We start from the raw sequence: 21,947 nt of genomic DNA, 5'->3' as shown, positions 1-21,947 counted from the left end.
GGTGTGCTTGTGATGCGAATTCAGACACTTTGCCAAAGACAAACCTTCACTCCCTTACAGATATTTCCAAAACTGATGATGGGGCCACCCACATCTCAAACCCTCCCACCGCCTCAAGGCAGTAGCCACCTCACACCTAACTGCAAATGGAAGTCAGAAAATCGCAATTTGTGAATTCACGAAAATTGCAATTTAGAGAATCGCAATTATCACCAAGTAGGAGCAGGTGGTAACCAGGTGCAAACTATTTAAGGAGTCCCAGATTGCAACAGACTCTTTCCACAATGGCTGGGCTGCACGTGATAGCCAGGAGGCTGCGACTCAGAGCTGCTGCACGGAGGAGGAGAGGTCAGGAGAGGATATTCTGTGCGCACATTACCATGTTCCCACGCACTGAGGAGGACATCTATACACACTACAGACTGGATGAAGAGAGTATCCTTGATTTAATTGAACTCAAACCCTTCCTTGAACACCCCACATGCAGGACACACTCCATCCCCACCCACATCCAGGTCCTGTGCTCACTGCACCTCTTGGCATCAGGTAGTTTCCAGGGGGTGATAGCCTCAGCAGGAGGGGTGTCACAGAGTGCACTTTCACTCTTTTTCCACTCATTCCCTGATGCCATGGTACAGAGGCTGCATCACCACATTCACTTCCCAAGCACCCCACAGGCACTAGACCAGACCATGCTGGAGTTCTATCAAGTAGCCCAATTTCCCCACATCATTGGATGCATAGATGGGACACATGTTGCAATATCCCCCCTCCCAGAATGAGTACATGTTCAGGAATCGCAAATCCTACCATTCCCTGAACATACAGGTGGTGTGTGATGCCAAACATATCATCACGGACATTTTCGCTAAATACCCAGGCAGCACGCACAACGCTTTCATCTTCCTTCACAGTGGGATACACCGTAGACTCACAAGTGGGGAGTTTGGCGAGGGATATCTATTAGGTAAATGCATTTGAACAGAGGTCACACTTGTTAAGGATAGCATGTGCAGGACAGTGTTTAACCATATTAATCCCACCCCACAGATGACAGTACGTCTGCAGTCCGGGACTTCATACTGACGCCCTACCTGAATCCAGCCAACGCAGGGGAGCAGCGGTACAACAGCGCCCACATAGCAACCAGAGACACCATTGAGCGTACATTCGGGATACTCAAGAGGAGATTCAGATGCCTACACAAGAGTGGAGGGGCAATACAATACAGCCCCCAGACCTGTTGCAAGATAGTGGTAGAATGTGCCATGCTGCACAACATCGCCACCAGGAAAGGCACACCGGTGGAGCTCAGTGAATCGGATTCATCAGATGTGGAGGAGTCTGCTCCAGGACGTATGTCAGCCAGGGTAGCTGGTGCAGCTGCTGTGCGCCAGAGGTGAGATGAGATTACACGCAACTATTTCTAGGTAAGAAAATATGACACAATGCTAAATATCATTTCTGAGACTGTTTTTTATTCCTTAACTTCAGGATGAATGATGTCACACAGCCTGAATGACACCCAATGTCTCTCCCAATGTCCAGCACGTTATCGTCACAGTGCAAGTAAATGTAAATGTAGTATACTTGTAAAGCGCACAGCTGCCCCAGCAACGGGGCATCCCAGCGCTGTATAACGCTGTGGAACCCTTCCTGGCTCTCCCTGTGAGATGCCCCTCCTGGGCACCCCCAAGGTGAAGCCAGGCCTCCCTGCATTGTTGGGGCCGTTGTGGACATTAAGCAAGCTATTGCCCAGAGTTGCAGCGTGGGACCCATGATTAGAGTATGCGCCGAGGCGAGAATTTTCAAGTCCGCGGACATTGAGCCCAAGACCCTGCCGCAATCAGAATTGAACCCTGGTCCCGGGCCTGATCTCTGCTTCAGGGTCTGCCGCTTCTAACCAGTGAGCCACACTTCTCCACTCCAAGTCTTTCATCAGGAGCAAGTGTACATGTAAAGTGGGTAGCTGCACCCATCCAGTGGTCACATTTGGTGAACCTCAAATGCGGCGCTGTCGTGAGGAAGCCCCTGTTTGGGGTTGCACAGTGCCCTCCTCACTTGGTCCACTAGGCCTACTGGTACCGCCACTGTGGCGCCTATCCATGGTGGGTGGGAGGGTGATGCTGCTCCTTCCTGGCTGTGCATCCTCATCTGTGGGAGTCAGGTCTCCTGGCCCACTAGTGTGAACATGCCCGCAGATCTTCTACTGCAGATGTTATTTGGACCAGTGCCCTTGCAATGTCCTGGCTGTTGTGTGCCACCTCACGCTGCATGCAGATGCTGCGCCTTGATAGAACATTGGTAGCAGAGGACAGGCGGTTCACCGCCCTTGTGTACAGGTCTAGGCGCTGCATCTCTCTGCGCCTAGCAGCACTGTCAGCCTTAAGTTCCTCACAGAGTACCTCCAGGGCACCTGTCATGCCCGTGAAGCCTCCCCTGACTTCCCTCTGTAACGATTTTATATTTTTAGCCTGCAGGCGCTGTACCTGCAACATGTGCATCTCCAGTCCGCCAAACACTGTGTCATCCCCTGAATCTGCAGCACTGCTCGATATACGAGACCTGCACCTGTTGGGACTGTTGGGATTGGATCAGCACGTGCACGGTGTTGTCACTCTGGCTGTGTTGGCTCAGGTTGTACATCGCCATCGCTGTCCTGGCCCTCATCCTCCAATGGGGTAGTGGTGGCACTACATGTCTCCTGCGGCGCTTTGGAGGGTTGACTTGGCTGTCCTCCTCCTCTGTGTCCTCCTCTTGCCCTGTTGCTTCTCTGTTTGGGGAATCGCCCTGTCTTCCACTGCCTGTTGACTGATTTCCAGATGGTGCTGTGGACGTAAATGCACACATTTATTTACTGCTCTGACTTGCACTTGTCAATTATTAAATATCACTGTTTGGGATTACATGTGTCTTGTATTTGCCTTTCCTGATGTGCACATGCTATTGGGGACTGGCTGGGTGTAAATGCACCACTGTAATGTGCATGTGACTACATCTCCCATAATGCATTTGTAGTGTGTGCTTGTGTACCTGCACTGGAATACTAGTTTTGTCCTGCCCATGGATCGTTGCTGGGTGGGTGGGGGTGGTTGGGGGTTTCAGGAGTGTGATGACATGCTTCTTACCCTGTCAAGGTACCGGGGGGGTTGGAGCTGTCTAGGTCAGCCACGCCCATTACGCCTTCAGGAAGCAGGGTCCCCTCCACCAGTTCCTCAAGAGGTGTGGAGTCAGTGGCTGTGGAAGTCCCTCAACTGGTCTTCTTGACCTGCTCCAACCTGGCAGCCACCTTCTCCTTGGAGCACTGGTGCATATCGTACCAGCGCTTTCTTAAGTCTTCCACACTTCTGTGTGTAACACCAACAACATTTACTTTCTGCTGGATTTCAGCCCATATACGCCGCTTGCGTGTCTCAGGCACCGGGAGTGATTTTTTGCCAAATAGATACTCATGGCTGACCACCATTTCTTGAATTAGCACCTCCAACTCTGCTTCCGAAAACTTTTGCTTCCTCTGGCCTTCCCCCTGCTGCTGCTGCTGTGTGTCCTGGCTGGCCATGTCTCCAGTGTCTGCCATTCTTTTCACCACTACAGAGTTCCCTCTCCACTACTCCTTTTCTCTTCTGTGCTTCAGAAACTCAGGTGCAGCATGGGTAGTCACACTTCCTGGTTGTGATGTCATCAAGCTGCACCTGAGTTTCCGATTAGCAGATTTGCAAAATTCGCAAAATTGCAATTTTTTACATTAAGGAATCGCTATTGGGGGTATCGTAATGAAAATAGTGATTTTTACAGAATCGCTATTTTATTGCAATTATTTTTTAAACATACCAATTTGCGATTCGCGAAATATCGAAAATTCTGAATCGCTAAAGGGGAGCTTGATACATATGGCCCTATGAATCATATTTCCCGATTTGTATTTCTCATGATGACTCAAGATCTTTAAGGTCTTGTGTATAAACACGTGGATCTATAATGAATTAAAAATCCCTGCCAGTGTTTCCATAATGTCATTTTAGAAGGTTGCGAGCCCTATGGAGACCTCAGCAATTTCAGCTCATCTATATTTTTTATAGCTTAGGGGCCGATTACAATTTGTCGGTCAGAAAGGCTCCGAACGGCTTACGGATTCTCCGAAACCGTTTCGGAACCTATGTTTCCAACCGACTCGGCAACCTTTCCTAACAACCGATTACATTAGAAGTTAACCGTTCCGGCTGTCCAAATTGGTTCCGATCGGCACTCGCAGCCCCCGAGTCGGGCTGAGCCGATTCATACAGCTCTATGTACACCGTTTCCAACCAAGCGATTATGATTACAGGTTCTGACAGCTGTTTCAAGTCAGCCTGCCCCGACATGAAACCGTTGTCCGACACTGACTTTGGGGGAGCGTTGCAGGCACCCCTTCATCCTGAAGCCTCCGGTTGGAGTCCGTGGGGGTACCCTAGGAACTCCACCTTTCAAACCATGCACAGTGTCGCAGGCACCATGGAATGGCTACAACAGAGTGCAAGATTTACCACACCAACCCTTTTCTTCAATGGGAGTCTGTGTTTTTGTTCGGAACCCAAGCTCCCATTGAAGTCAGGGGAGTCTGACCAAACGGTGTTCAGAAACATCAAAATCGGGCGGGCTCACCTAACCCAAGTCGGTCGGAACTGATTCCAAAACCAAGTCGGTTGGAAGAGTTTCCGGCCAACATCGTAATCGGCCCCTAGTTGGATTTGAAATTCTCAGATACTCCCCCAAATTCATCCTAAGCCACTAATACCTCATATTGTGGAACAGTTCGTAGCTGCAAATTGTCTCTGTGTCTCATGAACGACCATCATTTAGTCATTGCTTTTAGCCTGCATGCTGGAACTTTTCGGCCTACACTAGAAATTCTGAGGCTGCACAAAGCAGTAAGAATGGCAAAAATAGACATATAGAAATCAATATGCTACACACATAGCAACACAACTAATTAATAGCTCAAAATATTCAAATAAGCAATAAGGAGACACACATTCAATGAGTAGCTTCTCAGTTGAGCGGCCAAGTGGTGGGGTTCTTTGACCAGAATATCTATTGTTTTGACTAATATCATTTTCTTTCCGGTCATATAATTTGTGGCTCTTTCAGTAGTGATGCCCAGCCAGGTTTTACCTTGTTTCTTAAATCTTGGCAAAGCCAAGAGACTACATTGTGGTGCACCTGGCCTGCAAATAAATAACAGTCAGCATTCTTTAGCAATAAGCTTCTGAAAAGGGGTGAGTATTTCCTGAGGTGGCCCTTCATTGTGAGTTGCATATGGCGTCAGATGCAGCTCACTAATATGTAAAACATGCTTGAATTGTTTCATGAATCTCATATGTCATGCAATTGTGTTAAAGTGGTGACTGGCTTGGAGTTTCTGTCTTAGAGGCATATCTTGAAATTGTCATTGAGTGTTACCCCTACCTAGTAAATGCATCCTCTAGACGGTAGTTGGATTGACGGACTCGCAGTATGTAGGTCAAGCTTCCCTGTGATCAGCAGCACTGGAGAAAGACACATCTGTCGTTGAAAATGCTAAGTTTTTAATTAGGCAAGTCCAATTCCTCGTCCTCCGACCCCCCCACACTCTGGGCCACCTTTGGAAACAGTGATTTGCTGATTACTCATAGATAGCTTCCACCGATTCTGAAGCTTCTGACCTCTATCTTTGGAGCTGGAGCCTCCGACCTGCAATTGACAAATGCCTTAATTCAGACCCAGCTGGGGGCACCCCCACTCCAAAGCCTAAAGCCTGCCACTGCAGAAATTGTTGTCCTAGGAACCAAATTAGGGATGTGCGGACATCAGCAAATGGTGTTGCCTACTATCACCAACACCATGCCGATGTTCCTGTACCACCTGGTGTCCATGCACCAGGGAAACACTGTTTGCAGTGACCCCTGGGATTTCCACTTGCAATGCTGAGCATACATAGCAGAATGGGAGATATTCCAGGCATTTTCAGGGCCCTCTGGGAGCCAATGGCACTGTGGTAATTTTTGTATTACATTTCATTTGGTCTTGCAACCATGCCTCATAAAAAGGGATCCCTGCGGGATTCGTCAGCCCCGGTATAGCTACCATATAGCAAGAAACAGTGGTTCTTGTGGAGTCAATAGTGTGTACCACAGGTAATCAGAATGCACAATGGCAATGTACAAGGGTTAAGTGGATATCATACAAAAAGTAGCCGAGTACACTGTAGTTGTGTATTTGTAATTTATAATAAATATTCAGACAAGTTTCAAATATACATAACAAATGGTGCTTTGTGTCCCCAGTGCAAAATTGGAACTAAAAAAAGGGAATTTACAGTATGGTTTCCTTACTTTGAAGAAAGGACCATTTTAAGCTTTCAACAATTTTGCTACAACACTGTAAACAATAGTCAATGTTGGGACATTGATTCGTTTCTCTTACTGTCAGAAAAAGAAACGAATCATGGTTCCAATTGGTGGTAGTAGGGAACACCATTTGCTGATGTCCGCACATCTGATTACCTTTATTACACACTATTGTCTCCACAAGAACCACTGTTTCTTGCTATATAATACGTACACTGGTCCTTTCTGAGCAGGGTTTCCCTTGTGCATGTCAAATACCGGTAAAGCTACCGGCATAGCTCTTAGCCAGTAGGCGTGCTCTAATCCTACACTCCGTAGTATTAGAGCGCCCCTACCAGCTAAGAGCTATGCTCCCATCACTATGCTTCTCCCATGCCATGTAAAAACCCTGGGTGAATGCAACCTCCTGCTTCCCACATGTTGGAGGCTTGGTGAGTTGTTGGAGCTAGCCAGGGCTGATAAAATGCCATTATATGGCCATTATCCCCACCCCCACCACTGCCTTGTAACTGGAAGCCGGATGAAACTATTTCAGTGGAGCGAAGCCTTTCCACAAGGTCAAAACCAGGGCGACAGTACTAGAGGGAGAGAATTTCGCAAGCTTTTTTGTACAACTCTGAGATCCCTTAGTACTTGAACAGATTTGTTTACTTTTTAGGTCGAGGACCTAAAGGCTGCGCTTGCGCAGTCTGGGGTCGGAGATTTAATGTCTTTTAGTAGTGCTGTTTAACCCGCCTCCCTGCCCCGTCTCTCCTCCATTGGCTGGCTTCCTAAACGGAGGCCAGCAATTGGAGGAGAGATGGGCCACTCCAATTTAGCCCCGTCTTTTTCGGATTCGGGGGCGTAAGTTTTGCTGTTCTTTAGACAGTGACGTTGTCTGTCACTCAGAACCACAAAACTACGCCCCCGATACCAAAAAATTCGGAAGCTTGCGGCTGCCATTTTTTTCTCGACCGCGTTGAGGATCGATCGTTCCTTTAGCCCTTCTTGCTCACGCACCCGGCTCTGCAATCCGCAGACACCCGGTTCTGCCGCCCTTAGTTCTGCCCTCTTACTACCCTGTGCACACCCAGCTCTTCAATGTCTGGTTTTAATCCCTCCCCTGCCTGGGCACTCTCGGCTCTTCACTCTGAGAGTTTGCAGCGAGGCCGCCATTTTTTTCCCAAACTTGTTCGGGATGTCGCCTCCGCCCTGCAGCACGGTGGGTAAGTTGTGGTTAAAGGTCTCCTTAAATGTTGGTATGATGCACTTCCTTCTACTAGGCGATGTTAATGTGGACTGCAACTGTAACTGTAACTGGGGGCATAGTTTACTCTGTGTGTGTATTCTCCTCAAATCGCTGTGGGAATTTCATTTTGCATATTGGTATGTTTGCGTACTGCATTTGAACGTTCTAGTCCTTTAGGCGCTACTATTTGCTCCGCGGTGAGTGTGAGTGGGTGTTGGGGGGCGGAGGTACCCATTAACTTGCTTGCTTGGTCTTGGGTTATCATTGCGGTCTTAGTTCCCATGTTTTCAGCCTAAAATAAGGCTGCTCTTGCATGCGGGTGCGGCAGTGTGCTGTGCCTGCAGCAGCCCGAGGCTGCCAGGCGCTGGGAAGGTGCCCGAGAGCGAGGAAGCGGCCCCACCGACCCGCCATAGCCGGGGGCTGACGAGCTGGAGCTGGTACAGCTAACAGAGCGAGAGGGCAGCCGTCGGGATGCAAGGGGTTAACGCCGTCACTTGGAAGCAGACGGCCGAGGCACAGCATCCCCAGCACTGCGGCGATGATCGCCTACCAGAGACATGAGGAGACCTTCATCAATCAAAACTAACCAGGACACCTCTGCTTGCCGGCCCTGCAAGGCGGCCCCGGCGGCGGCGTGACACGCCAGCCTCCTCAGGCCCCCAGACACTCCCCCATATCGGAAAATGAGGCATCCCGTGCACTGACTGCCTCTTCGGGCTCCCAGCGCTCCCACCCACCAGATAATGGGGGCCCCTGCACTGACAGCCTTCTCGGGCTCCCACCGCCCACACCCACCGGAAAATGGGGGACCCTGTGCGTTGAAAGCATTCTCGGGCTCAGTGCTCCCTCCCTCCCCTCACCGTAAAATGGGGGACCATGTGCATTGACTGACTTTTTAGGTTCACAGGATATCCCCCCCTCCCCACCACCAATTTCCCTATAATGGGGGATCTCATGCACTGACAGCTTGCTCAGGCTCCCAGCACTCCACACCACATCATAGGGAACCCCATCTACTTACTGCCCTCTCAGATCAGCACAGCCCCCTTACCGCACACAGAGGGTCCCTGTACATGGTTAGCTTCTCAGGCACCCTGATGTCCCCCATTCCCGCGCCACGTTTAACGGATGCTCGTGCACCGGCACCTTCCCCAGGCTCAGGGTGCCAGAGCTCCATCTTACCAGATATTAGGGAGCCCCCAAAAAAGCCCCACCTCCCCCACCCAGACCCCTGTCCCCCTGGATAATAGGTAATCTATGCACAGTGAGCTCATTCAGGCAAGCAGCACCCCTTCCCCCTCACACACACACAGTCCTTCGTGTATTAACAGCTTCCTCGGGCTCCCAGAGAAATCCCATTTCCGCATACTGCGGAGCCTATGAGAGACTACTTAGGCACCCAGAGCCGCACCCGAACCCTCATCCCCCCCCCACCGCCCCCCGTGCCTGGACAGCTGCCCCAGGCTCCCTAACCCCGAAACCGGACACTGGGATATCCTGTGCACTGACAACGGGCAACCCTCGCAGCTTCTGTTTACGTTAACACTTTATACACCATAACCCACCATATATGGTCCGGTGGAAAAAAATGAGGTGTGCATGTTCGAGGGCAGAACGATTGGGAGACAATTATGACAGGCGTTTAACCCCTCAAGTGGGTAGACCGGGTGGTCACTCCATCACCTAACTGTGCTACATTTCACTGTGTATACAATGGTCAGTACAAACATCAGTCATAAATTCATTACAGGACAAGTATTGACAAAGTCATAAAGTCTAGCCTTTTTGCTGAATGGAGTCAGGTTTTTATTACCAACTCATGGAAAAAAAGTATTTTCAGCTTGTTTAAATAAGCCCTGTGGTTCATTCAGGGTTTTCACCAACATACTCAAAAGCAGCACTCTTTATCAGAGAATGGTAAATGGATGCGGTGGGGGGATAGGTGGATGAATGAATAGATGGAATAATTAAATGGGTGGATGCGTGTATGGATAGTCTCTAAGGCAGGCGGATTTGATGGACGTTTAAGAAATTCAGCCAACTTTAAAAACTGGGGAAGGCAAAATTAAAGGCAAAAGCTTGGATTTTCTGTGACGGTTACTGGGAAGTGGACATGGAAAGAGCAGCAGACATGTGCAGTAATTGCCAGGTGACTCGTTTTTCTTGCCTTTTGCCCCCCGATTGCACTCGTTTTTCTTGCCTTCTGCCCCCTTCTGTCACCTGATTGCACTCGTTTTTCTTGCCTCTGCTCCCTGATTGTGCCATTTTTCTTGCCTCTGCAAACCTGTTTGTGCCATTTTTCTTGCCTCTGCCAACCTGTTTGTGACTTTTTTCTTGCCCCTGCCAACATGTTTGTGCCGTTTTTCTTGCCTCTGCCACTCTGTTTGTGCCGTTTTCTTGCCTCTGCCACCCTGTTTGTGCCATTTTTCTTGCCTCTGCTACCCTGATTGTGCCATTTTTCTTGCCTCTGCTCCCCTAATTGTGCCATTTTTCTTGCCTCTGCCCCCCTAATTGTGCTCTTTTTCTTGCCTTCTGCCCCCTGATTGCACTCGTTTTTCTTGCCTTCTGCCCCCTGATTGCACTACGGTTTCTTGTTTTTTCTGTTACTCAGGAGTGCATCTTCTGTGGCCCTCCACCGCCCGAGAGAGCAGAGGGTAGGGGGGCAAGCCCGTGCCTTGGGCATCCATAGCTATCCCGTGTGTGCTAACAGAGATGGGTGGTTGTCCTGCATAGAGGGATTTTTTGAGAAACGTTGTGTTTACGTGAATTTAAAAGACTTGCCGGGAATAGGACTATTGATTTGGGGGCATGATGAGCATTGAGCAGGCTAGGGTTTAATACCTATTATTAAGCCCTACATTATTCGTCATATCACACAGAATGTTTTAGTAGATGTCTGACAGCCCGCGCGGGCCCACCGGACTTTTGTCATCCTGTTTCCTCTGATCCGCAAGCCATGGTGGAGTTGGTAAACAACCTCCTGCAGCTGCAGGCAATGGGTGCGTGGAGGGACCTGACGACCAGCGACCAGCTACGGGCCACCACCATGCTGCTCAACACCGTAGAGGAAGGGGCCTTCGTGCTGGTGACAATAGTCCCCGAGAACTCCCGAGAACCACCGTGAGTACCACTTCCGTCCCCTTTTAGAGTCACACAGCACGACGGAGGGCACAAGCACACTCCTGCCTGGCAAAACTTGAACTGCACATTTTCTGACGAACTAAAAAGAAGCAGCTTTGTAGTTTTTGTGAAAAATCTATATTGTGTAGGTAACAATAGTGTTTATTGGTCCCACAAATGAAGCAAAACGTTTCTTTTGGGGTCTAAAGAAAGTTATCAAACCTCTTCCAAGTAGAATTCATCCCTAAAACACTACAGCTGAATGAGTTAAGTGAAACCCTCAACACATTCTTTAACTCACTTATGCAGTGATCAGCTAACACATACACACTGCATTTATGTTGTCTGTGTGTCTGTGCGTGGCTCTGTCTGTGCGTGGCTCTGTCTGTGCGTGTGTGGCTCTCTGTGAAAAGCTTTTTTTTTAGGTGCCTCTATGTGTGGGTGGCTCTGTCTGTGTGAGGGTGGCTCTGTGTAGGTGGCTCTATGTGAATGACTGTGTGGGTGGCTCTGTGTGGGTGGGTCTGTATGTGTGTGTGGGTGGCTTTGTGTGTGGCTCTGTGTGGGTGTAAATGCAATGGGTCATGCATATGCGAGCGATTAAGCTCAATGCCATTTACTTAACGACTAGCAGCCCGCCCCAGCGTTGCCTGGGGGCAGAAAGGGGCTGGGGCAGCATTTGAGGCTTGCGTGCACTTCTGCCCCCGGCCCCCTCCCGCCCGGCCTGGCCCGTCCCGGCCCGTCCCGGCCCCCTCCCGTCCCAGCCCCTCCTCCCGCCTGATCCTTACCTCAGCCGCCGGTCCCGCTCCAGGCGCCCTGCCCGCACAGGCCGACACTCTCCAGGCGCCCCACCCGCACAGGCCGCCACTCTCTCGAGGCGCCCCACCCGCACAGGCCGCCACTCTCTAGGCGCCCCGCCCGCACAGGCCGCCACTCTCCATGCGCCCCGCCGGCTTGGGCCGCCACTTCGCCCAGCAGCAAGCAGGGCCGCGGCAGTCCTCCCAGCAGGTCGCGATCTTCGGCGCCATTTCCGGAAGTGTTGCCAGGGAGCGCAAACACAAATGATGTCATCACCCAGACGTCGCGGCCGGCGCTACTTGCAAGGGACTACTTTATTTTTATTTCGTAATTTTTTAAACAACGTATATTTTTTATTTTTAATAGCCTATGTCCTTCTGCTTGCCCTGAGGTTTTCAAAGATGTCTTGGGTGTTTTGATTGGTGGTGTACTTTTCGAGTTTACCTGGCTCAAAGGTTTGTGTTCTCTCTTTATAATAGTAGTATAGATTAAGCTATTGGCAATGTAAATGACAATGCCATTTATGTATGATTAAAAAACAAAATGTCATGAGCAATGCCAATAGCTCTACCTTTAATAATGCCGAGACCATTGCATTATAAATGCTTGTTAAGGAATAGTTGCCCTCCATCCCCCACCAGGAACACACGAACAAACTTCTATATCATCATTGCCATAAACCGATTATCCCCTCCTGGTTGAATCTTGTTTTCACTGGGTAGCAAGAGTGATTATCGGGAAATCTCAGGCCTGCTCCTCCTCCGCTCCCCCACAGTTTCACTGCCCAAGGTAGACCGTGTTCACAATTTGACTATAATAATCTTATTTCATGAAAATGACAACTCTTAATTTATTCACCCATTTTTAGATAGTTGTCGTGATTCATTTAAGAATCTTGCATATTTTTATTGTCACTGTACTGCATAGATTTCACAAGCCATTATCCACACATAAGTTATACTTCTGAAATTCTTTTAGTAAATTAAGGGCAGTTGCTGGAGACCCATCAGGTGCAGTGCACTTTATATGATGCCCCTTCTTGTTCTGGGAATGGTGGATTTTAACTCGGGAAAAAACGATTTTACTCGTATTATCACAAATACATAACGAAGCACTATAATGAATCTCCTTCCATCCCGGGGTCTCTCTGTTCATAATCATTGGCATTGCTCCTTGATGATATTTTAGGATCGTAATAAAATGTAAAATGGTTATTCCATAGTTTTCATTGTTTTGCAAGACGCCAGTGAGCGCCTGGTGACCCTACTTCCGGGCACTCAGATACATAATTCACATGCAGTTGAGTTAGTGTTCAATACTAGTTGAAAGATGATAACGATCCCTTATGAAGCACACACCACACTTCACTTCACTTCTCAGTGCGCACTCCTTGCGACATACCTGATGAGTCATATTTACTGTATGACGCATCATGTCGCAAGGAGTTACAGATACATCAGTATTTCTGACGTGTCTGTATGGCGCAAAAGTGACGCATTGCTGGAGTGTGTCACAAAGGTGACGCAACTCCAGCAATGCGTCCTTTCACATGGGGAAAGCCCCATGTGAAAGGGCCAGCGTCAGTCTTACGCATGCTGTGAGGAAGGGGTAAGATTTTGACGCATCGGCGTCCTAGAAGTGACGCAGTGAAATCTTCTAGATTTCACTGCGTCACTTTTATGAGCTCTTTGCGAGGGAACGCCCCCTACATACATTATACCTGACGCAGGTATAATGTAGCATAGGGGTTTACAAAGTGACGCATTGAATATTTGTAAATAGTGCGCAACAGGAGGCATGTTTTGCGCCACGTATGCGTCACCAAAAGTGACACTTCGGAAGCGCAAAACTGACGCAAGGCCTCATAAATGAGGCCCCTTGTTTGCATTCATAGGCCTTTTAATGAACACATTGGTGAATTCTGGCAGTTGTTCTTGTTCAAAGGCTGAAATTAGGCTGCGACACCTGAAAGCAACGTTTGGTAGAAGCAAGAGCAGGACGTAAGTGGGATATGGGGTGACGAAGCCATCTGGTATCCCTCCACTATCCATCCACCTCAGATGCAACCATTAGGGTGCACGCAGATCTCTGTAGCATCCGCCTATTTCAGGAAGAAGGGGGAAGGAGTGAGGAGAGAGCGATGCCAAGGCAATGAGAGAGACAGAAATAGAGATAGAGGGAGAGAGCTCAAGAGAGAACCCCTAGAACCTGTGCTTAGTTTGATTGCTGAAGCTGAAATTAATGGTATAGAAACAATGCTTTGTTTGTAAAAAATTTAGTGCCAAGCCCTTGTCAGGAGAACACCACAGTTTGTACCATCCATTGCCCCTGACAGCGCTCCCAGTAACAGTGCCAACACAACTAACCATCCCAACCTTACAAGTGTGACAATTCATGGTATACCAAGTCTCCAAAGCCATAAGAATGGCTTGTTAGGCAGGTATTAAAATTGACTCCTTTACCCAACGGCTTACAGTAGAAATAGAAGATTCGCCACCTTTATTAGCATGCACAAAATTACCAAAGAACAAATCACTCTTTCTGTACTCCACTGTCCTAGAAACGTATATCTTAACAGCTTTGACAACATCAAGGGAATCCTTATGATCTGGATTAATGCTGGATAGGAGGACTGGAAGAAAAATTTCCTGTGATCTGTAAAACAAAGAATTCACCTTTGGAAAATATTGCATGCTCAGCCTTAACAGTATGTGATCATCAAACATCTTAGAACAACAAATTAATGTTGTTAACTCCCCTTTTTACCAAGCTGTAGCTATGGCCGCCAAAAACACCACCTTCATGCTCACAAATGTATAGGAAACTTTCTCTAGAGGCTCAAATAGAGCATTGTATAATGTTTTAAAAACGAAAAGCAGATTCCATTTAGTTTTCAGAATCCAAAAACCTTTAAAAAGTCAAGAAACCCAATTTTCAATCTCATCTCGGACAGCGAACCACAATGAGTACAGGGTGCATTCATGGCTGCACACTTTACCCTTAGAGTTTAATTTGGAACACCCATTTCAAAACCTCTTGCAAAATCTGAAGAATGTTGCCTAGGAAAAAGATAAGAGGAGATATACCTGTATCCTTACCCCACTTTGGGTCGGAGCTCAATTATAGTTGTATGCCACCTAGTGGATTTCTCCTGGACATTTGTATAGATGTAGCAACTGAAAAGGAAAGCCCTATTTTCCAAGCCCCTCCCTTTCAACTTCCACACTGCCAGTCTTAACTGCTGCAGAACTAGATGGGATAGAAGAGGCGGATGGACCAGAGGATAGGGATGCCGAAGAATAAACCATACCTGTTCCAACAACATCTCTTTCAGAAGCGGAACCCAACACCTCTGGGCCATTGTGGACACACAAATGTCTCTATTGCCTTCTCATTCATGATCTTTGCTACTAGATGAAGAATAAGAGGAATGAGAGGAAACTCATGTAGCAGATTTGTCTGCCACTAACACTTCAATACACCCAACCTTGGAACCAGATAATCTTTGACTCTGAGAGCACCTCTGTTTGAGGTAGCTGTCACGCTTTATAGGTTTCTGTATTAATATTATTATTACAGAATTGCATTCTGATGGGCAGCAAGCAGTTCAGCCTCAGGAATACCAAACCCCTCACAAATCTCCTGAAATGTCTGATTCGAGAGTTTGAGGTTTTGGTACTTAGAAAGTACCCGGCTCACAGAATCTGCCACCTGATTGTTCCCCTTTATGTGAATTTCTTCCAGTGAAAGTAGATTTTGTTGTGTTCAATTCCCAGGCCTCCAAACCCCTTCAATATTTGACGATGGTCTGTTCAACTAAAACATTGTTATTGAATTGTCTGTCCTGCTCCCAACATCAGACTCCCGAATCTTCCGCTGAAAAAAATGAAGGGTCTCCGTACTGCCTTCAGCTCTCTACAATTTGAGGAGTGAGGAAACTGATAGTCTGATCAACGACCTTGAGCTGTTTCAATGACCCCCCTACCTCTCTTTCTGGCATCTGGGTACACCACCATCAGAGTTTGATGTACACAGCAAATTCTTTCTCCAAATTAACTGGATTCAACCACAACTTTATATCAAATTTCCGGCAATAATAATTCTTATATGTTATTAGTTATACAGAGCTAAATGCAATGTTAAGCTCAGTACGTAAATTAAGTAATGCCCAACCTTCACTCACACCGTGGCTACATACACTAACTACACTTGACGCAGTAGGTAATACCATGGGGTCAGGATCCTTGACAACTCTGAGATTATAGGACTGCCCTTTTGCCTGCACTCGTAGGAGTGTGGTCCACAATAATTTGGTAGGACATATGCTTGATTTAATGCCAAACTGGGGATAAGTATATCCATATGGCGTATTCTTGGATGAATTGATTTTAATGATTTGATTTCATTGTGTTTACTTTTCCGGGAGGGAATTTGCACTTTTGGTTTGTCCTGAAGAAAGCCACGAGCCATAGGGCCGCTCATTGGCTGGAACATGTTGGCAAGTACTTTAGGGACATAGGACCATTGTATCCTGAGAACACCCTTCTTTTGTTTTTAATAGCCACCACTACTCCATATTAAAGGTATAACAGGAGTTTATGATGTTTTTTAAAATGTTTATCCCTCTGGTCTTTTCTCATATGCGCTCCCTGAAATACGTTCAAGCCTACCCTGGCCTTTAGGAGCCAGTGTGAACCCGATGATGAAGCATGACACTATTACAGTGTGTGAAGGTTACTGTACAGAGAGACACTGCTCCCAATAGTGGTAGTAGCAGTCAAATGAGATCACCTTTTAATAAAGAAATGTGCCTACACCTTACTTATTAGTCAATACTGGGCTGGATACTTTTTGGTTACTGTATATACACTAAGCCAGATCTTGACAAAATTGCTGCTCAGACTTCTGGACCATACCATACTATGCTCTTAACTTTTAGCTTAAGCTTTTAATTACTGTTAACTTATCCAATTACTTCCTAACATCATTATTCTCCTAATGCCTCCTTGCAAACAATAGCCTATATTGATGAAACAAGTGTCAGCTGTTTCTGATACCTACTACAGCTGTTTTCATAGCACAGATGTTGTACTGCCGGTCCCTAATGTGATTTGTATATGAAGAAATGGTCAAATAAACAATTTGATGCAGGAAATACTTTATTCCTGAGAAGCGCAGGTGGACGCTACTTTCTTCTCGTCCACCCAGTAACGATCTCCTGAACAAGATGCATAGAACAAGAATGCACAATTGATTGAAAACATTCTATCTACTAGGTTGCCTCATACCTTCTCGTGCAACCTAGTTGCTAAGCAACACAACACTTCCCCCTCTGTACAATAACAAAAAGAAAATAATTAACAATTTATAAAAGGAAACTTACTAAAAAGAGAGGGAAGAAAAGAAAAACAATAAAAATGATATAATATTTATTACATGGTCTTTAAGCCAAATTGGAGTCTTTATGTTATGGGAAGGTTTTTGAACGTGAGAAGCAATGCTTAAATCCTTAGCCCGAGTAGCTGAATGAGCCCCATCAGACGGATCATGGGCCCCGTCAGACGGAACCACCCCTTCTCCCTCCTCAACAACAGAAGATTCCACTGCAATATTCTCTGTAGGACTAGGAGAGACAGATGAATGAGGTGCAACTTTCATATCATCTTCCAACCATTCAGAACACCCTGAACCACCACTAGCTCAATTTGGTCAAATAGAGTGATCCATGGCAATTCTTATTAATTTCCAAACTTCCCTATTTCTCAATCTCACAGCATTCTGTAGAACCTGAACAACTTATTCAGCATCAAAAAAGGCACTTTCTCCCTTGCAAACAAATCCTGTTTTTTTAACCCTTACCCAATCTCCAGCTTCAATAATTGCTGGTTTAGTGGAATGTTTGGAATTAAAATAATCTCTGCTTTTTACATGAATGGATTGCATTACGCTCCACACCTCATCTTTGGACCAATTAATAGCACCAGAAGAACACAGCCAACCTGGATTAAATTTGGATCTGGGTTTGCGGCCACGCATAATAATAAAAGGAGGTAAACCAGTAACCTCAGTAGCAGTCACACAATAGGCCCAAACAGTCTTACCAATCTGCGAAATCCAATCTCAAGAACCACTGGTGGCAATTTGAATAATACTTTTCAGCACACAGTTGAACCTCTCAACCACACCATTCCTGCTGGGATTATACAAGGAAGTAGTTCTGTGATTGATTCCTAGTTTTGCAAAATAGTTTTTAGCTTTAGTATATAGAAACTGGACTACATTGCCACTAATCTAGGATGCTGGAATACCTTCAAAGGAAAAGATGTCATCTAGAAACTCAAGAACTGCAACAGTATCTGCCTTATCCACAATCTTGACTGCAGGCCAACGAGAGAATACATCCATAAGCACAATAACATACTTCTGTGAATCGCTACAAAGATTTCTTATAGGCCCCAAAATGTCAATGGCAACTGTATCCCATGGTTCATTAGCGACTAAAGTATCACAAATAGGAGGCCTGAAAGTCTTCAGAGACTTATCAGAATTGCCACAAGCTGTACAATTCCTGACCACTCTTTCAGTTTCAAAATCCAAACCCTGCCACCAGAATAACTTCTTAAGCACAGATTTTGTCCTAGTTATGGCAAAATGGCCCTCATGCCATAATTCAATAATACAAGAGCGGAGATTCAAGGGAGGTACAATTCTCTCTCCTCTCAACAAAAAACCATCACAAAAGGAAAGTTCAGATCTAATCTCCCAAAAAGATTTAATCACATCAGGAAGACTGTCCTTGCTGGGCCAACCATTTAACACAAAAGACACCACTTTAGTTAGAATTTCATCACATCAAAATTCAGTTTCCAATTCGATCTTGTTAATTGCAGAACGACCTTGATCATGCACTAATGTCACTTGAAAACCATTCCACTTGTTATCCTTGCATTTATCCAACATAACTGGCATTCTTGACAAAAAATCAGCAACAAAATTATCTTTGCCAGGGGTATATACAATTCTGTAAGCAAGGTTCTGCATTCGCATTGAAATTCTCGCAAGACATGAAGAAATGTTAGAGGAACTCTCACTAGTTACGATTTTAACTAAGGGCTTGTGGTCACATCTAATGGTGCAGATTTTTTCCCATGTGAATGACTTGAAATGATCGAGACCCCAAGTACATACTAATTGCTTCTCTCTCTATGATTGGGTATTTTTCTTCACATGGAGAGAGAGACCTAGACGTAAATGCAATAATGTGTTCTTTGACATTAGAATCCAATTGTGATAACACAGCCCCCAATCCCTTATTACTAGCGTCAGTAGTCACACTACTTTCAGCAGCAGGATCAAAACTACTGAGACTAGTTGCACCTGCAATGAAAGTTTTAATGGCCTTAAAATCTATCTCACATTAATTTGACCATAAAAAAACACGTTATTCTTAAGCAGTTGGCGAATGTTGAAACATTTGTCTGCAAAATTAGGAATAAACTTAGCACAGAACTCCGCCATACCTAAGAAGGATATGACATCATCCTTGCTGGTGGGGGTTGGTGCCTTCTCAATAGATGAAACCAAGGAAGGGTTAGGTCTGACACCGTTGCGATCAATAACATATCCCAAATATGTCACGCTTTCACATGCAAATTTACACTTAGAAAATTCAACGGTAAGTCCTCTGCTTCCTAGGATGCTCAAAACCTTAATGAGCCTAGAGTCATGTTCCTCCTTAGCCCCGCCATAGATCAAGATATCATCTTAGAAGAAGGTTACTCCAGTTTACTAAACAGAGGAAACATTAAACGCAGAAAAACAGCAGTAGCCAAAGCAAGGCCGAAGGGCATGCGGGCAAACTGATAACATCCAAATGGAGTTATGAATGACGTGAGATGTTTAGTCTTCAGACAAGGAAATCTGATGATAGGCAGACGAAGGTCGATCGTGGAGAACCACTTGGCTCCCTTGAGGCAACTTACGATCTCTTTTGTTTTTGGGAGGGTAAACCTATCAATTATGATGTTATTAATAAGATGGTGAAGATCGACACAGAGTCAGATTTTTCCATTTGAACGCTTAGCGATAACAACCAGAGACATCCACTGGGAAGCCTCTATGGGCTCTATTACTTTTGCAGACATCAGTTTCTCGAGCTCTTTGGCTACGCCATCTTTAACCAAAATAGGTACGTTGCGACAGCGATGAACCTTGGGAATGTCGTTCTCTTTAAGACGTATCTGGTGCTCAAAACCATGTAAGTTACCCAGATTGTTACTGAAAACCAAAGGGAACCTTTTCTTCATATCCTCCCCTAATGAGGACCCTTCGTCAACAATTAAAACCTGCTCTTTGCTGCTGGGATTCAAAATGATATGCAGTAATTTGTGGTCTAACTAACCTAATACAGGTGGACCATTCTTTGCAACGTACATTCGAAAACAAACCACCTACAACCTATGAGATCAATTTTTTCACCTCCATATCCTTCCGGGTGAACATCAGGTTCCAATAAGTGCTCACCAACTTTACCAACGAACTTACTTTTCCATAGCTTTTCCTCAATGATGGTGTAAGGAGAACCGAAATCGGCAATAATATCCACATTCATGCCCCCAATAATCATGTTACAAACAGGTTTGTTGGTGCAGGCTACACAATCAATATTCAACATCATGTTACTTCTAAAATGTGTCGATAAATCATCATTAGAAATCACATCAGTGATATCAGGAACAAAGTTGTCCATACTATCCTTAGGACCATTCATATCAGTAACATACTTAACTATTGAATTTCTTCTCTTACAAACCTTTGAAAAATGACCAATTAACCCCCAATTGGAAAATTTTTGCTTAATGGCAGGACAACTCTTACTGTGAGCAAGACGATCTAAGCTTCCACATCTGTTATATTTGGCACGTTATTTAGTAACAGAGGTTTGTCCTTAAATCTGAAGGAACCCTTACTGTGGTCATTGCGTATGTTAATTTTACCTACTAACGTATCTTGGCTATCCTTTTTTAAAGCTGTAGCACAGCGACCCAATATTTCTGCTTTTCTCACAATGGCAGGTATGTCATCCAACGAAACATCACCATTCACCCACAATCTATCCTGAATTGCAGGATTAGAGGTATGCATGACGACCTGATCTTGAGAAGATCATCATGTAAGACCCCAAATTTACAATCAAGAGCTAATCTTTTTAATTAAGATACATAATTATCAATAGTCTCAGATTTAGCTTGCTTCCTCTGAAAAAATTGATATCTAGTAACATCAATGTACACTTTAAGCTTAAAATAGTTATCCAACTGCAATAAAGCAATTTTAAAAACGTTAAGGGGGCGTGGCCAAGATGGCGGAGTAGGAGGACGTGACTTCGGCGATCCCCTCTGGCCCAGGCCCCTAAACAGCTTATTCACCGCTGATCTCCCCCCACCGTTGCTAGCTGGCGACGGCGGATGCGGAGGGGGACTAGCGGACCTCGTTGTGGAGGAAATCCACGCACCAGAAGGCACCATCGGCGAACTGTGGAAGCCGGGCCGCGATCTGCGAACGCCGCGGCCCGACCGGAAGTGCTGCTGGGCCCGCCCTGTGAGTTAACTCTGGCCTGGGGCACCACGCGGAGGCCGCCGGCGCTGCCTGGAGTGGAGCAGGGACCTGATCCGGTCCGACCGCAGCTGCGGTAAGGCTCCGCTGACTACAGCGTGGAGCAGAGGTGGACGAGGCAGCGTGGTGCCAGAGCCCCGCCACGAAGACAGGCCGTGCCGCGGCCACAGGTGGGACTGGAGCGGCACCGGGGGGGCCCGGGGGCCTGATTGGACTGGCACCGGGTGCAGGGTCGCCCCACCCGCTTAAGCCACACAGGAGGAAGCGTGCGCCCCCGGCGTAACTCGAGCCCGGTGGTATCTCAAGCGCCATTGCAGCGGCTGACCCCTGTGAGTTGAAAGCCCCTTGTTGAGACCGGGGAGGGGTCGGACCGAGACCTGTGAGCTGGCGCCAGCACACTGAGGATCGGGGATCCCGCTCCGCGACTGGAGACTCCGTCTCAATTGGTGACGTTGGAGGCCTGGGACGGGGGCGGTGTTGGCGGGAGTCTTGGCCCAGAGGAGCGTGAGGTGGTGAAGGACGGGTGCCGGGGTACACCCCAGTGGCTGAAGGGGCCGGAGACTTGCGGGCCCTCGGTGGTGGTGTGCCGCCGCAGCAGGGGAACGAGACCCCATCCCCCTGGCCCTGTGCGGTCGGAGCAGTGGGGGGCAACACCTGGATGGTGACGGAGGGCCGAGTGGCCTACTTGCGGAGGGCTTGGTGCGACACCGCAGCCGCAGTAAGGGGACCAGTACTATTGTTTCCTGGCGGTGCTTAACGGAAGAAGTGGGGTCGTCCCCTTCTGTCCTCCCCTGGCAACATATGAGAGTGGCGGTGGGCCCGTG

Source organism: Lissotriton vulgaris, chromosome 2_1 (assembly GCF_964263255.1).
Source record: "Lissotriton vulgaris chromosome 2_1, aLisVul1.2, whole genome shotgun sequence".
Lineage (NCBI taxonomy): Eukaryota > Metazoa > Chordata > Amphibia > Caudata > Salamandridae > Lissotriton > Lissotriton vulgaris.
The sequence above is the reverse complement of the archived record's forward strand: the minus strand, read 5'-3'. Positions refer to the sequence as shown.